Source organism: Plectrocnemia conspersa, unplaced genomic scaffold, assembly GCF_051122295.1.
Source record: "Plectrocnemia conspersa isolate PC_06_02 unplaced genomic scaffold, ASM5112229v1 ptg000002l, whole genome shotgun sequence".
NCBI lineage: Eukaryota > Metazoa > Arthropoda > Insecta > Trichoptera > Polycentropodidae > Plectrocnemia > Plectrocnemia conspersa.
The window spans coordinates 10036433-10053941 of NW_028277166.1; the positions used below are offsets into that span (position 1 = coordinate 10036433).

Genomic DNA, 17509 nt, shown 5'->3' on the forward strand with positions numbered 1-17509 from the left:
TACATACATAACAAGTACATACATTTGTACATAAAATAATAACAAACTCCAAAAAACCAACAATAATCCATAAACAAAAATGAAACTACTTCATGTTACATAAAATATGTGTATGAATACATACATAATTTTTTTTAAAATGGCTTTAATCTGAAGACGATGAAGAAATGGTAACCTATAGATCACTGTCGTTCTCATTTTTCGCTGGTAAGGATGGGCCTGGCTTAAAAAAATTGTCCAACGTTGTTTGTCTTGCCTTTTTGTCTCTTTCGTTCTTCAGTGATTAATAACAGCTAATGGCTGAGTTAATTCCTCGAGAAACTTTAGCGCTACGTTCGACGTCAGGATCGTTTTCAAGGAAGATGTTTATTCCTTGAAAACGATCCTGTTGTATTTTTCGGAAGGTACTCAATCATGACATCTTCAGTTAGTTCGGATAAATTAGTAGGATGCCCTGGTGCATTATTCAAAATTAGCAAAGCCTTGTTGCTTAAGTTATGGTCTCGCAAATATTTTTTCTTTTCTGTGCAAAAGTGATTTTTGAACCAATCCTCTAAAGTAGCTTTAGTCATCCAAGCTTTATTGTTGGATCTCCATATGACGGGTAATTGATTTTTATTTAGTCCTTTAAGAGGCCTTGGATTTTCGGACAAATATATTAAAATTGGTTTTAGCTTAAAATCACCCGCGGCATTTGCACCAAGTAGTATAGTTAATCGTTCTTTAGACACCTTATAACCAGGCGCAGATTTTTCGGTTTTTGAAATGTACGTGCAATCAGGCATTCGCTTTCAATAAAGCCCTGTTTCGTCTACGTTAAACACTTGTTCAGGTTTATGACCACCTCTTTCAATAATTCCCTTTAAAATGTTGGGATATTCCTTAGATGCGGCCTTATCGGTGCTAGCTGCTTCACCTTTCATTTTAAAATTATGCAAATTAAATCTATTTTTAAATTTTTTTTAAAATCGACATCGAAAAAAAGTTTTTTTGCCGTTATAGCGAAACATTTTAGGCCCTTAATCGAAAACGTGCCTTAATTGAAGAAGGCCGTTATAGCGAAAGGCCGTATAAAGAGCGGCCGTATAGCGAGGTATGGGTGTACTAGCTTTCAAAAGAAATGTTCCCACTATAGTTATATCACAATGGATGAAAATACATAATTCATGGTGCTTACGCACAGTCCATGGTACGACGGGATAATTGGAAATATTTTTAGACTTTCTATTTTTGTTTTCACTCGCAAACTGTACATAAAAGTACTTATATAACAAATTGACGCGCCAAAACGACGTGTATCTAGAAGTAGAAAAAAAGTTCAGCTCTTGGCCAAATGTCAGGCAAAAGTAATGGTCACCGATGTAACGGAACGACCGGACGACCAAAAAATAGACATTTGGAATGATACATGGATAATGACGAGACACAATGGGAGTTTAAGTGTAATAAATAGATTTTCGGGCGAAAAGCCATCGTGTATGATTTATTTATATCTTTGAGAGATTAGTGCTTAATTTATAAACATTTGACTTGTATGAAACTAAACTCTCAAAAATGTCATATTTTATAATGTGAAAATCTTTTATTTCAACGAACTATGTGTTTAAATACATATTTAAAAAATGACAATAAAACATTTTAAAAATTGATATTTGTGGGCAGATCGCCAATGAAAGAAGAGAGAAGAAAATTTATATGAAATGAACCGTTAAGATCAATGAAATAACCGGAAGCAACATAACAGTAGCATTAGAGATTAGTAAGATTAAAAAATTGTGAATTAAATAAACGTGTGCACTGCACAAAACATACTTTTGCCATAAAGAAGAGGAAGCTTTAAAGTACTTTCTTTGTGAGTTTGCACCCTTATGCATAAACATAAACGGTATCTGAAAGAGTACTTCATACATGAGATAGTATCAAAATCATCGCACCCTAACAAAATGCTTAACTTCCTTGAAACTCTTGATATTGGGGACAAAGTATGATATATAATATATAAATAGGGTACATTTATCAATTTGTGCATTTAGTAAACATAGAAAAATATCTGCGAATAAGTAATACATATAACGTAAAAGTTTAATACGCACATTGGATGCTGTATTATGTATGTATATATTAATTTATCCTTAACGTTCCTGATTCCGCGTAAAATATTTCCGTCAAAGATCACGTACACACAAACCACATTATACATGATAGCTCAAAAAAACGAACATATCTAACGAACTTACTAATTTAATCACTTATCTCTGTTCCGTGGAACTCTGGGGTCTAAGCAGAATTATAAAATAGTTGTCATTTTCAATGAAAACGACAATATGCTTTACAATAATAAAATATGTTCAACGTGTCAGTGGCGTACTGCCGACGTGGATTAACTTCGATATGCGTCTGGAAGGGATGAGGATAGGGGGGAAGCCACAGCATTAAAACATCTTTAATGCCTGCACTACACTCTCTGGAAGTTGTCCGAACCGAAGTTACAACTGAAGTCAGCCGAAACCTACGATTTCGAGTAAGCAACCACACTGTCGCAAATTTCATATGCCGTCCGGACGGCGGCTTCTTGGCATATTTGTGCGCGATAGAAAAATGTGCCAAATAATCGCAATTTTTAAATTGTCATATTAATAAAATTACGTTACTGATAATTATAAAAGTGTGTGTGGGCACTCACTATACAATATCAGTGAAAACTTTTCGGTCGTAAATATTCAATTTACGCAAAATCTTTGTCGGCTTTTGCAAAATGCCATAAGGCATAAAAATAATACTTCAGAATACAAACACTACATATGTGACTATCCTAGAATTTGTCGCACATCGATTCTAAATAAGAATTCGTTATGGTGTGACATTTATATAAACCGATCTAGAAAAATACATAAGGATATTCGAAACGATTTTTTTTAACAAAATCAAGTACCACTAATCAATTTTTAATTATTTAATTTTATATGAAAAAAAATATAATAGAAGAATATACTATCAAAAATATAATTAATTCCTTTTGGTGTCCTAAAATATTCAAAGATATCAGTAAGAGTCTGTTGAAGACCCCGATAAGCATGTGGTATTATAACTTGACCACGTGACCACGATGCAGCGCTCGATATGCGTGTTGACCATAGGACGCCTACGCGCATACTGAAATTGAACCGAATTACTCGTTCTATCTCAGTTTGCGAAACAATATATAATTATCTATCTCACTTTTGTCACTTAACACGCGAGAGAGCGAAATGGGAAGTATCTCACCGCTCGCGTTTGAAAGAGCAGCTGCGACTTCGGTCCCTTTGACTCGGAAAATATGCCGACAATGTTCGGAAGCGCTCGAAGCTGGCCAAGTTGACTGAATTACTCCCATTTTACCTCCCGTTCTTGGTAACCTCGGACAACTTCCGAGAGATTTTAGAGCGGGCAGAATCGAACCCGACCGAAGTAACCCACTATATTCTCCGTCCTTGGCCCACCTTGGCCAACTTCCAGAGAGTGTAGCGCAGGCATAAGAAAAAAGTTCTCAAAGAAAAATTGTTAAATAAAATACTAATGGATTAATTTAAATTTCAGTGCATTAATGTAATATAAAAAATCGGGAATATTTTTTTTCGAATATGTTTGTAGACAAGAACATAAGAAAAGATTCTGATTTAGCGCTATGTATCTAGTAAGTTGATAGATTGCTAATACCTATGGGTTATTTTCCAGCAACATAATAAAATGTTATTTATTATTATGCTAATAATAAAAACCAAACCTAGATGTATGATTATAATAATGTTTTCATATAATAAAATATTCATACTATACAATTAATTTCAGTATTTTTTACAATTCTAGTAGATTTTGATTAAGAATAATACTATTGGGATAATATAATTTAATAAGCGTTTAGATATGTTGTGCCAACCTATACATAAACAATGTTGCTAACTACGCCGCAATCGATACAACTCCGTTTGCCATTTCGCCGACAGCGAAATTTTCACAACAACCTCCCTCTGCCTTCCCGTTTATTGTCCTTGGGGCGGAATTCCCAGAATTTCCCGTTACCTTAGAAAGGTCAGTTATATTGTAGCGGAGTCTGCATGTGAAAATTTTCCGCCATCATAAATTTGACCTACAAAACCCAAGCTATGTGATTCAGCCCCAGTTCTCGCGAAAAGCGTGGGTTGAAATTTTCCAATGAGACGCTCGTGTTTCTGATGTGAATAATGATTTTTCATGAAAAACGAGACTGAAATATTTAATGCATTGTGTGCTGTACCTAGGATATAAATAGATTAGCGATAATAAATAATAAAGTCACATCCGACAAATGCGAAATTTAATACTGGGAGGCTGAGCCGGTTCAGTCACGATATATTACCATTAGCCAGATAAATGATATACAAATGTATAAGCTGATTGTTGAATATAATTTCTTTATATTCAATAAATATAGATTTAATTTATACACATATTATAGATAATGAAAAATAATAGCATTGTGTAAAAATATAGAACAAAGTGAAAATTATTTATATCAAATGTGCTGTGTATTTATTATATATTTATTATATAACTAGAGATATACAGTATAAAGGAGTAGAGTAAATGCATATTTAATAATGAGAGTATTTTTTAAGTTCAGTTATTTAGAACGGAACATTGCCGTAAAAATTTATAGAGTCAGGAATTCGCTTCCATCAAATTTTTCATTAATATTAACCTGATAGTGAATTATGAATTACAAGATAAATTATTTCTAAGAAAGTGTTCAGAAATAATAGAGATCCAAACATTACACAAAGTAGGTGTGTTCACGATTCAAAGTATAAACCTATTTTAAATAACCGTATAATAACCGAATAAACGTAAATATATATTTATATAGTATTAAAAAAAATGAATTGGCGCTTCACATGTATTGACTGCGCCTAACGGAGAGTTTATCGCTCGCGGTCGAACGGTTCAAGTTTTAACGTATTTTCAGTTCCGTCAGTTATGTGATAGTAATATTTTAATGGCTTCGGCTATGTGATAATGCATTTAAACGGTTAACGTATTTTACCTATATTCGTTATATACGCGCGAATGAGTACAATGCACATGTATTTAATTTTAATTACATATGTACCACAAACAGTTAATTTTACATCGACGGTCGTGTTAATCGTGATTGTTAATTTTTACTATTTCTTAGTAATTCTTGGATCTTAGACAATGAATTGAATATAATAATAACATTAAAATAGCTATTACGTTTCATTTGGATCTATAGACCACTCCAAGGTGAGGATTGTGAATAGGGTGTCCATCTTAGAGCATCATTCTATTCTGATATGTTACTGAATAAAAACATTTTTAACATATTTAAAAAAAATGCACTGCTAATTGTTAAAACAATCAATTTAAATAAGCTGTCTGAGTAGCAAAGTTTCAGCAATAGGCTACCCTAAAAATAATTTGAAGAAAGCTGGGACTAGAAAATGATTGATTTCTGATATTGAGCTAAAATAAGTGAAGTTAAGTCTTTTTATAAAAAAGCGATTACATGAGGTAATTTTAAGTCAACTTTTTTAGCTAATCACTTATTTTAGTTTTCACAAATTTATTAACAGAAAAAACGGCAAACCCTAATGATATTATATGCTATATAAGGTAAAGGAATAAGAAATTACGTGTATTAACTTTTCTAGAACTCAAAAATATATGAAACTAAATTCGGACGTAGTAACATGATGTAGAAAATTGATTCAAATAAGTTAAAAATATTATTTTTATAATAACTCTTTTAACTTTTAAATACCTAATATATACGAGCTAGCTATATTTTAATAATTAATCATGATATTCATCCGTTAGATTAGGATAATCTAGGAAAACCTAATCATCGATCAGATTTATAAACACAATAGAAATTTAAAAATACAAAAGTTCATATGGAATTCGGATATTAGTCATAAAAATTTAAAAGCAAAAACCGACAAACACAAAAGAACGTAGTATAATTAAGCATTCCGATTTCTCGATGATTTTTATTTCCCGAGAAATAAAAATTCTCGACTTCACTTCTCAAATTTCGCGAGAAATTTATCTGAATGAAATAATATATGTAATACATTCAAGTATTGCAGAAATATTATTACATATTATTTTTAAAGTAACCCTTTATAAAATAAATGGCATCTAAAGAATCAAATATCCTCGTTAATTTTTAAGCCCCTTTGGCTGTCAGTAATAATCGTGAGACAATTGACAAAGCAGCTGTTGCTACTTTACAAGAACAATATATAAAAAAATTGGATTATCGAAAAATTATTTTGCATTCTGCGTAATTTATTCTTATCAGAGGGGATTCTTACATCACCAAAGCAAAAATAAATCCGACGGCCGGTTAGAGTAATAGAAAATCGCAAAAAATATTGGTCATTCAAATACTTTCGATCTTCCGAGAAAGTATGCATATTTTCAAATATCTGACACGAACACCTTCGGAAAGGTTTTGTATTTGGGTGTCTTCTTTTATTACTCAAGCAAAAATAAGGCGAGTTTGAGTGTTCAAAATTTGTATTCCCAGACACTTATTAAAACCTTTAAATTATGCATATTAGGCATGAACCCGCCTTTACTTATGCAGCGTCATAAATAGGGCGGTGGTTGTAAACATTTTTAAAATGTTCGTACAGATTTAATTTTATATAATAAAATATGCTTTATAAAATTTATCGAGAAATGAAAATTCTCGATTTTACATTTTTCTAGAGAAAAAACATATAATGTTAAATTATTCAATCGTGTTGTTAGGCTTTTGATTATAATTATGATTTTTCAGTATAATACATAAAGTAAAATCTTTAGAAGGAGAGGCGTTCCAAAATTATTATTTAAACTCATATTATTGTTGTGAAGTATAGCAACCATGTATTAAAAAAACCAAAGAAACACTGTTGGCAAAAATATGTAAAAAAAAATTTTGATAAACTTATTATAATAAATATAACATATTATAATATAATATAAAAACTATCTATATCTATACTATAAAACAGAAAATACACGTGTCTGTCTGTCTTTCTGTCACAAAAACTCATTCGAAATGGTGAACAGTAGCGACGTGACATTTGTACATGTCATTCTAGGTCAATTGTGCTATTTTCGTGTTTAACTTGAAAGTTGAAAGTTGAGCTGAACAGCAACGTGCTGGTGACTAATTACGTGCTACTTTAATACGTAAAGACAAGATAAATAAAATATTGTACATAGCCAAGTATTAAAATAAATTTGTAATAACAGGATGAATAAAATTAAAATTAGTATATATATATATATTAGCGTATGGCTTACAAAATATTACCTTTATAATAAAAATATATTTACCTTTATAATAATATGTTATATTTGAGCTAATTTTAATTACCCCAAGTTTTACATTCAGTACGATATTTGACATTATAAAAATACTTCAATCAACTTTTACGCTAATTTTTTCATAGAATATGAACAAGAAAGAATTTTAAGATAATTTTATTGCCTTATAATTTGTATTAACCATACCTAAAATTACCAGCACAAAATATTATATTATAAATATCAAGAATATTTATTTACCACTGCGCTATTACCGGTTTCTGTACAATAATTGTACGAATTCCAGTGGCGTCCATCAATTTTCGTAAAATAAGAACTTACATATTATGGCAACTGTTTGGTTTGATACCAAAAGCTTTGACTGCCCTGGTTGAAATACGGAATATATTTTTATTAAAACAGTGCTAGAGAAATGAGGAAAAAACTTATGCAAACATACAAATAAAATCGAATGCGTCAATCTGAGGAATTTGGCATAGGATAAGTGAAATATTTTGCTTCCATTCGATACATAGTATAGGAAATGAACCGGTTCTGCTGAGGTGTGCGAGCTTAAAACATTAGATTCAACTATTCATCTAAATTGTCATGTCCCAATCGATTAGGCTTTAACTACATTTACATACGTTGACACCAACGGGGCACTCTCGTAAATTGGCCCGGGTAACAACAAACATGTTTTGTACGAAAAGGGAAAGTTTAGGCTAGAGCTAATCGAGTTAGTAGTAGGTAGGTAGGTGGATAGAGTTAGAGGGCCTGCGATTCGGGGCCCCGAGCCCTTGGCAATCTGCCATTGTGATCGTCTGTCTCGGTCTCGGTTGTGCAACCGGTTCGATTCGGACTTTGTATGTGCAGTTTCCGACCGGACTGCATTCCTTTTGCGATATTCACGAAGGCGAATGCGGAAAATGATATGGACGCCGAGGAGGCGAAGAAGAAGAAGAAGAAAAATAAAGCAGATTCTCGGAAACGTGATTCTATTGTATATTTACTATTTAGCAAATCGAGTAATTTATTCACTGGAATTCAATATGCATTTAACTTAATGCCGAAGCACTAACTATTTATATATAATAATCTATATTTATTTATTAATACATAAAAAACAATATGTTTGAGAAGCACTAGTTTTAATTAATATAAATAATAAAACATTGTAATTAATATATATGATTTAACATTGAATTATTAATTTAACAGGCGTGTACGGTGAGATACGTTCCCTTTCGCTCGCACGCATGTTAAGTGACGAGAGTGAGTGAGAGATAAGGGCGTGCGGTACATGCGTTTCGTACGCCTACATCTTCTCACTCACTCTCGTCACTTAGCACGCAAGCGAGCAAAAGAGAATGTATTTCACCGTACGCGCCTGGAATTGAACACTAACAAAAAAAAGGATTGGTCCTCGACCAACAGAAATAAAATATCATATTATCAAACTTCATTTAATGCTTCATGCTTAAAGTATTTTCATATAAAATATCGTAGAATGAGCCCTTTTTATGGTCATCAGATCAAAAAGCTCATAAAAGTTAAATTTTTATAAATTCGATAAGTAAGTGTTAAGTAGCTTTCTTGAAACACATATCCCAACTAGTTTAAATATGTTTAGATTAGTTCTTGCACTTATGGCTGCAATATTAAGCTATTTTGTCTATACAGTAAAACTTATATTGCTTTCATGATGATTTAAATGCAGAACAAAAATAAAGATTTCACCATGATATAAAATCATGGAAGATGAATCACATTACGGCAGTTTACTGTTGGAGCCTTTGAAAAGACTACACAACTGGGTTGGTTATACTTTGATTGCTTGAATAAAATTGGCCTTGGCAACTAAAATATGCCGACGAACAATAATTATTTACAATATCAGTCATAAAAGCTACGTGCATATTTTTCATATCATAAAACAATGGCGTTTGAAACAAGTTTTGGAGCTTATAATCCGCTAAAAAACCTTTCCTGTGAAATTACTACTTTTTAACGCTTTTTTGTCGATGCAAGTATTCAAAATATACAAGAAAATTTCCAATGTTGGCCTGACATGAATTTGTAAAGAAAATGCCTTTTAAGCCATCCGACGCAAATTGTCTTGTCAACAGCAAAAGGAATTCCGCCTTAAGCGGAAGATCGTCTATCAGCGCTGCCAGATATAAACTTCAGAGTAAATCAAGTGTTTTTTTATTATTATTGAATTGTTAAAGTGAATGAAACAGAGCTTATCCATCACCACTTGTCATCTACAAATGATCCTTTAAAATGGAGAAGAAATTCTCGCTTTCAGCTTCGGATTACGCTTCATCTCATAACTAGTAATGCAATCTAAACCTTTATTCCGTACACATCTAAAAGTATTTATTTATTTAAAATATATATTTAGGGCCAAATAGATTTAACACAAAAAATACAGTACATAAAAATATTCACAGAATAATTATAATAAAATATTTCCAACGTGACTCAGAGAAATCATATTCCAGCATACCTTTTGTGAGAAATAACAATAAAGGTATCTAAGAAACATTTTTTTGACCTTTTTTATTGACAGAGAGTCGGTTGCGTTTTATGGCAATCAGACCAGAAAATCATTCTCAAAAGTACTGCATACTAAATGATTATACAAAGTACACAGTGCCCTCGAGTGTGCTATAAGACATATCTCAGCATCTTTGAAGCTCGATTGAATATGATTTATATATGCTGATAAAATCTGTAGTCTCTTTTCTTAAAATATGACATTAAATCAATTACCACTTCAATGTAATAAAACACATTTCTATACATTTTAAAAAAGTGGTATTTTTTCCTCTAGAATAGGTCATAAAATGACATTTTATGACCATACCCATAGATATTCAACATCTAATTGAATTTTTTACAATTCTTAATGCAATATATTTTAATAAATATTTTAATATTCATTAACGAATTAAATTTAACTTTATTATTATCATTACTAAATATAAGATACATTATTATATTGAGGAATTCCCTATGTTGCAATTTATTTAAATGACATTTACTTAAATCATAAAATTTTGGTATAGTCTAGCTGCATCTTAAAGCCTTCAGGAGTTAATTCGAGTCTAAATGGTAGCTGCAAACTTTTGCTTATTCACTTCAAAATTGATACATGAGTTTGGAAAACTTTAACCGATCGGTCAAAATTATAGTCAGGGTAAATCATTAAGACATTCATATGCAATTCAGGTATATGTAAAAATCAAATGAAAGGGGGGGATTTTTGGTAACATGCTTGTGTACGACAAAGATGCACATTCGCACCGATGCTATTTAAGATTAAGTAGAAAATGTTTAATCTCCAACAAACAAAAAAGGCGTAGCATTTTTCCTACTATATTATTTTATCCACGAGCTTACTTGAAAGTTTTGAGATTAACAATGACAAATTTGTATCAAGCAAAATATATATAAAGAAAATATAAAAGAAAAAAGCTAAATGAATAAAAAATAAATAAGGGTTTTTAAGAGTTGAAAAAATTACTACTGTTTTGTGACTATTGGGAAAAATCTTTGAATTAACTATTTACAAACCCTTTTGGTTTTCAAAATGAAGATCAATATTTCAATAATTTTAAGACAAAAACTATTCTAGTAAGCTAACGCGTAATTTTCAAATATAATAGGACTGCTTTTATAAATAAAAGCTTTGCTAAAAACAATGGATGTAATTCAAAAGCTAAAGATAATGTATGTAAGAAAAAATAATTAAGGGAAAAGAACACATTATAAAAAAAATTAAGAACAACATATCCAGCATGGAATAAAAATACTATCCCTTATATAACCCAAATTTTCTAAGTCTTCTAGTAAATAATCGCAAAATTTCACAAGATGACGTACTAATTAATATTCATACAATCATTATAGATTGAACATATTAGAATTTTATGGCTAAAAATCATCAAGAATGTTTATTGCTCATCATATCTTAATACATCACAATTACACCCTCGTCACAAATTATGTATCTGTGATTTTCTCACGAGTACCTCAACTGGAATCACACATGCGAGGAAATCGATTCGATTACGTTTCGGCAAACAACAACTAATATCACTTTACCGTTCGTTAATAAGATAAATTATAATCCGAATCAGTTTTTGGTTCATCGAACTTATAAAGCTTCTCTCACGTTTGACATGTAATAATCGTGAGTTTTCATTTGTACGAACTAAACACACACAGACTGAAGTTTCGTTTTACTAAATCACACAAATAGACCCTGCGGCTATTCTTTTGCTGGAGAATTCTTTTGACTCGGCTCTCAGCTGCATTTCCACTATTCGTTTTAACAAGAGATTATTTCTGGACAACAGATAAAGGGTTGCAATGTGTTTTATGTAAAATTTAATTTTAACTTAAATAATTTTTAAATGTATGCTTAACTCATCATACAATTTAAAAATATTATGATTGTGTTATTTGTGACTAAAAATAAAAATAATTTAGACTGCGTTATATATTTTAATCTCAGATGATTAAGTGAGTTCAATTTAAAGCATAACACAACTGAAGCCTCAATTAATATTAATTTAGATCCTGGAGAAAATAGGAACAAGATTTTTTTTAGGATTGACATTAAAATTTAACACAACAAGAACATAATAATTAGCACTAATAAGGCTTGACAAGATCAGGAAATTAAAAAAAATATTTACAGTCATAAATTCACAAACTACTATTATTTATATATATTATAAGCATTATTTCACCCCCCATATTCTCAACTATCCCTATATGTCATTATTTTTTTACCATTTACATTTGAAATAAAATGTGTTTATTACAAGAAATTAATCATATCTTGAATATTAAAATTAATATTTCAATAACAATCGCTTTTTATATTCACTAGCTAAGTTAGAAACTTCAAATAAAACAACCCTAATCTTAACTAAGCAATCAATATATATGATTTCAAATCATCAACCACAAAAATCGCTAAAACCACAAATTGACGCGACCAGTTATAAAATATCGATTTAATAACATTATCGCTATCATCCAAATAACTATGAATAAATAAATAAAATTTAATTATATTATATTATGTGTGTGCATTCAACCGCACACGTACATTTATTCATCACATATATTATAAATCACATTGCGGTAGTTGATCGTTAAATTCAACACGGTTTAATCGAACTGTTAATCAAACTCTTCATCGATTTATATTTTGTCCGTAAAGCATATTATTTTATTTAGAAGTTGAAAAACTTCACTTCATTATATATATAATAAAAAAAAGTTATTCTACTATATATACATATGTTGACGAAAAATTATATTACATATGTATCCAATAAGGTTTAAGGTTTGGTGACGGAAGGTGACGAGTGGCAATTAGACAGATTGAGCCGCTGCAGTAGTATTATGTTTTACAAGTTAAACGGGGCGCGGACCCGCAACGGCGCGCGCGCGAACGCGCCGGAGGTTGCCAGTCGAGAGAATCCGTCACACTAGTGTTACCAGAGTGCTGTCAACTTTTGGTCATATTAAACTTAAGCAAATACATATAAATAGGGCCTCTACAGAAGCTATATGGAATTACAGTACGACATTCAGATACAAAAATTATTTTGTCAGAATAATATAAATGCACTAGAAATATTTTTTTATTCAAAAATATATTTTCACGTGACGTTTTAAAATAAAAGTAATTTGCTTGTTATTTTTTAAACATACAGATCAAGTTTTTATGCTAGCCTCAAAATGAAATAAAAGTGGGGTACTACATTATTTTAAGTATAATTTTAACTAGTATAAAATGTTATTTTTTAGTCCGAGGCAAAACTAAGTTTAATATAAGAGTCTGTCAATATAAAAATGCGTTATTCTACAACTTATCAAACGTACTATTTTGTCAGGATAATGATGATGATTTTCAACACTTTATAGAGTCCTGGAAATCGATATTTTCATATTGTAAAAACTCGGGATTTATTTTGGAGATGTTTATAAATAAATCCTAGATTTAAAGAAGTGATTATGTAAATTGATTGTTTAATATATACATATAAATAATCCAGACACAAATGCTTTATTAAATTTGTTTGTCTGGAATATTTTTTTGAACATAAGTAAGAATTCGTCTCAAAATTGCGTTCTATTAATTATTAACTGTCTGAAAAACATTCTTAATTTGATGGGAAAAGCCGTAGCATCAGTTTTACACCCAATGAAATTAATTATCTTTGGAGCATCTAGGAAAAATGTTGTAAACAATATATCAATGCTACGAGACGTATATTTATAAATTAATCTCTTAAAGCTTATTTTTTAATATTTTTATTTAAAAATTTATAAGCAATGAAGCGATTTTAATTGGTAAATAGATGACTGAACGAATATTATTGTGTTCTGTGTTTCTTTGTAATATTTTAAACAGCATTTATAAATAATTAATCGAGTATATTATATATAATTGTTATATGGCAATAGGTAGCTTAATGTAATTATTTCCTAGTAAGCTTCAGTATCTGCAATTACCTACACAATTTATTATAATTAACGACTATTCAAATAAACGAAAAAAAAAATCAAACCGTCTCCAAAGTGGGACAACATACATGACGGATAAGAGTCTCAATAATTGCTGCAATAATTGGAAATATTGCGCAAACCACCTAATAGCACATCCGTACTGAGACGCTAATCATCCACGAGTATCGCAAAAAACTACTCTTTGCTTGGAAAGGACGCGCGCTAGACAACATTCTACCCTACGCACATTACTATTGTTCTTCGAACCCTTTGGTTACCGATTGCCGGGGTGGATAGCTATATAGACTATTTATCTTTAATGAAGCTTTAGAAATAAACATTTTTTAATATTTCAAGACTGAAATTTTTTACATTTCCCGGGAAATTTCGATAGAAGAATGCTTCTAAAAAGAGGCGGCAGTGAGTTTTAGTCGTGTTTTTATCAAATTTAAGTACAGTCGAAATGGATCAAGGTAGACGTTCGTGTTTGGACGTTCGGTAAGTGTGACGTTTTCACAATGTTTTATTAAAATACGCAATAGTGACGTTAATGCGGTTCGTCGTTAAAAGGGAAAGCCGGTGGGGCGTGTGAGCTTCGCTCGCCCCTGTGACGAGCATCGCGTGTACTTAATAAATTGTACGGCGAGTGCGCTTTATTAATACACACTGAACTGCATCTTAATAGAATAATAAATATTTCTGTCGGTCCGACTTTATAACGTTTATCGTTATATTATGGGTACAGGGTGGTAAAAAAATTAACTTTCAATTTACAGTAAACCGTTACAGGAACCGAAACGCATTTCATAACTTGAACGATGGGTTGAAACGAGAAGCTCCCAAAAGTCGGAAAATAAACTTAAAGAAATGTAAGAAAATTGTAATGACTTATGTATTAAATTACAACAATAAAATCACGATTAGGGATTGCAATACCGGTAATACCGGTATTAGAGCGAAAATCGACCTTCAGTACTACCGATATTATAAAATAAAATATCAGTAGTAGCAAAAATAAACAATCAAACTCAAATCCGTACATTTTATTTGCTAAAAACGATATCTCCGTGACTTAAAACTACAAAAACGACGATTTCTACATTGTGTGGGTAATAAAATAATGCTCATTTTAAGGGATCAACCTAAGTGGTGCTATCGGCATAGAATATCAATGTAAATATTTATTAACGTATTTTATAATATTACCATAAGCACTTATATCAAAATTTAATTTATGTTTTTTTTACATGAAATATAATATAAGTATACGAGAGATATCTTTCGAAAATAAAAATTAATGAGATATCTTAAAATAAATATAAAATGTGCATTAATTAAAATATGTTTGTATAAATAAATCACATTTCAATAAAAATCTATTTTTAGAAGAAAAAAATGTCACATTTTAAACAAACAGATTTACAGAGTTGAGCTTTGGTTCCTGGTATAAAAAATAGGATGCGTTAAGAAAGGGTTGATAAAGGAAGAATTTACAGGAAAAAATATTTGATGACCGTATTTCCAAAAATATCTTTTCCGGCAATGTAAAATTAATTAATAAATGGAACAATACAATAAGAATTAATAAATGGGACATTTGTTTAATGTTAGCAATGAGGAGCTTTTTACGATTTTTTTGATTTGTTTTATTATTTTTAAGTATTGTTCTAATTATGTATTATTTTTTTTGTATATTAAATAATACAATTATTGTTTTCGACCATCGTGACACATTGGGATAACCTGCTAGGTCACGATGGTCTTAATTTAATCTAAATAAATAAATAAATAAAATTAATTAATTAATAAATGGGACAATGCAGTTTTTGTACACATTCGTCTTATTGATTTTTTTAGTACACGTAGACAACGCAATAAAGGATCAGCGTATAAAGTATTTTTAGAAGTACCAGAATGTAAGGAAGATTATTGAAAAGCTTATTATTGTTTAAAACACAAAACATGCATAAATGTCGGTGACTTAAGTCAAAATTTAACCTGCTTGTTTATTATATTCCAAAAAAAAAGTCGACATTAGTTACTAGATCTTCATTCAATATATTTAAACATCGTTTTTTGGCCATTAAAATACGTATTACAAAATTAAAAACTTGTAAGAAAGCATGCATGTTTGAAACATCCGGCACGGACCCATCCTGTCTTATGCAGCGGTATAAAATATGCAATGGTTGTAAAACATAAAAAAATATTTTTACAAATTTAAATTTAAGCAAAATAGTTCTATAAAAATTTTTGAAAATTAATCGAAGAGAAAAAAATAATAGTGAAAAATAAAAAAAATACTCTGATAAGAGAAATAATCAGCAACAGATCAATTGCATTTATACAATTTTAAATCATATGAATACAGAAGAACAGTTGAATTTGTAACTACCATGTTTATTAATAGCAGAGGGCCCAGTTTAGATCCTTGAAGAACCCTCAAATGGGTGAACGAGTACTGTCTACGATCGTTCAAATAACCGAGTTAAATCATCCGAGCAACCGAGCTCCGAAATTGTTTTTGATAATATACCATATACGACGTGTACTTGAATTTCTACATCAAGATATTTTGTCACTGTTTCGGTGAAAGACAGACGATTAGTGACCGTATAAAAGAAGGTGTCTATCGACATTCATGATTGAGTTCAGTGTGTGAATTAATATAAATTTTGCAGAATCAAGAATTGTCATATTGAGAATACTTAAAGAGATCTTTTATTACATACACAAGACAGACACAACAAAGTGATTAAAATACAAGTTAAGTTTATAATTAAAAAATCCAGTTATATGTTTGTCGCTTGTTACTTCTAAAGTGAAAAGCTTTCCTACATCCGGTATAGATAATAGAGTAAGTATATAATAAGTTATTAATCTTGGATATAGTCGCATAGATACAATTTGTTATACATCATCCTGTATAGCATACTTTAAACATTCAGGTGCACTTTGAGCATAGGAAGAAAGTTACGTGACGAATAAGTTAGTACGAATAATGCATGTATGTATATTTAACCGTCACGTGAGCGGTAAAAATTACGCTTCTTGAACATTAACCGACATTAATATATCTGACCAATTATCGACTGCGTTCAGAATTTGACGCTGAATCGATAATTTTAAGCGGAGTGATGAACTTTTATGTATTATATATGGTATTACTACAATCAACGTACTCTGCTACAAAAGAGAGGCCGAGTCTGTATGCCTATTTTGAGCGCGTGGCAACACACGTACAGTAAAACGAGTAACAAATAGTAAAACAAAGACAACAAGATGAGGAAAATAGAAGATAAATCGTCACAGATCGTCCGCCCCGAAAATAGAGCCGGGAGTCCTAAAATATAGGCCGAACACTTTTAAATGTCGGATCGCATTGTTGCTATAAACATTTGGAGAGAAATGAAAGCGTAGCGCTAATGGAAGAGGTGATTGTGTTGAGATTAGATGAAAAGTTGTGTTTGCATATAGAATTATCTTTTATTTTATTTTTTTGGTATATTGTTATGTTATACATAACAAGAGTGGTATTGTTAGCCCTTAAGGTTATTTAATGGTTTTGCACCGATTTTAAAATAATTCGGTACGCATGGATTCAAAAAGTTACAAATCCTAATTGAGTACAGAT

General features: G+C 30.7%; 1 protein-coding gene across 1 annotated transcript in view; it reads right to left on the minus strand.

The window, feature by feature from the left end:
* Positions 1-17509, minus strand: part of LOC148237587 (tRNA dimethylallyltransferase) — a 336763-nt gene that overhangs the window by 141956 nt on the left and 177298 nt on the right. The gene's annotated exons all lie outside the window — the stretch shown is intronic.